Source organism: Vombatus ursinus, unplaced genomic scaffold (assembly GCF_900497805.2).
Source record: "Vombatus ursinus unplaced genomic scaffold, bare-nosed wombat genome assembly UNPS02014973.1, whole genome shotgun sequence".
NCBI lineage: Eukaryota > Metazoa > Chordata > Mammalia > Diprotodontia > Vombatidae > Vombatus > Vombatus ursinus.
The window spans coordinates 5,881,199-5,882,594 of NW_020954751.1; the positions used below are offsets into that span (position 1 = coordinate 5,881,199).

The 1,396-nt window shown below is 40.3% G+C and overlaps 1 pseudogene; it reads right to left on the reverse strand.

The window, feature by feature from the left end:
- Positions 1-797: 797 nt before the first annotated feature.
- LOC114030633 lies at positions 798-1,061 on the reverse strand (annotated as a pseudogene).
- Between the last annotated feature and the right edge of the window lie 335 nt (positions 1,062-1,396).

Here is a 1,396-nt window from a genome sequence, read left to right on the forward strand (position 1 = left end):
AGGTGCCAAAATGATGTTCTTGAGAAGTGCCTTTCCTTTACAATGCAGCCCATGAGAGATAATTCACTAAGTGACCACCAAGGGAAAGCTTAAGACCAGTAGAAAGCTAATGCTTTGAAGACTGGGCCTTTTTTCTCTTTTTAATTTTTGTACATCAGGCATAAAGCACAGTTCCATGTACATATTAGATACTTAATAGATGTTTATTAATTTGTCAAAATTAATGAATTCATTTGTAATCCACTTTTTTTTGGTTGGGTGCTTCAGAAGTAGAATTTATTACAATTACATGAGCCTTACCATTCTTCAATTTAGGAAATTATTCAGGAGAGAAATAGATGACTTTTCAAACAATACTGGGGAACACTTCTTATCCATAGTCCGTAGTTTTCCTTACTGGGAATTATTAGAGGTCAAGGAATGGGATAAAAGTGTTATATTCCACTCATTCATTTTTGAAGTCTGTGCCCCACCAATTTCTTCAGTATGGCAAAGACACAGTCCTGTGGGGTTTTCCATTCATCAAGAACACATGGTGACAAGGAGGAACATTTAATGATATCATCCACTGACGGGGGTTAGGAGGGTAGGTAAATGTGTGTGAATACCTGGCATCCATGCATGTATGTATATATGTATCTGAATATACTGGGATTGCAAAGATGGCGAGAGAAACCAGGGCTGAAAAAAGAGGGAAGCAAATGCCCCAATCATTAGGTTCTTAGAAGAAACCTGTGGAGACATAGCTACTGCCTATGAGGGAATTTTCACATGTGGTCTCTTTATCCGTGCTGGCTTTAGCAGCGCTGCCATGGATCCAACCAATTCTTGCACATCAAGAAGTTAATTTTTCTTGCCATTTCCATGTTGTAGATGCACTGACAAGTCTCATAGCTCTCTCACTGTCTTCGGCAACATGGCTTCTCACAGTATTTCCGCTGCTTGATGTCATCAATAAGCCCATCCACACTAAGAATTCTGTCCAGGGTCCTGTATGCACCTTCCACATTCTCTTCCCGCACCATCACAGTCCTGGCAATGAACTTCAGGTGATTTGCCATGATCTTGGGACAAAGTTGTCCTTGTAAGAAAAGGATTTTTCGCCTAAAGCAGCTGAAGGATGGGCGTGAGGGGAGGGGTGGTGGGGAGAAGACTGCCAGCTCTGCGTCAACGACTGGAGTGTAATCCATTTTCTAGGAGGATTTTACATTTTCATAATCAAGTTTTAGTTCATCCTGTGACTTGTATTCAGAAACTATGTGCTAATAGGCCCTTACCAATTAGTTAGCTTATCTCATCTTTTTCCACGATAAGGTGAATTATACTGGCTTCTATAATTAAAAGATCCATTACTTCAATGGTCATGCAGCAATGTAGTCATAGCCTTTCTATGCCT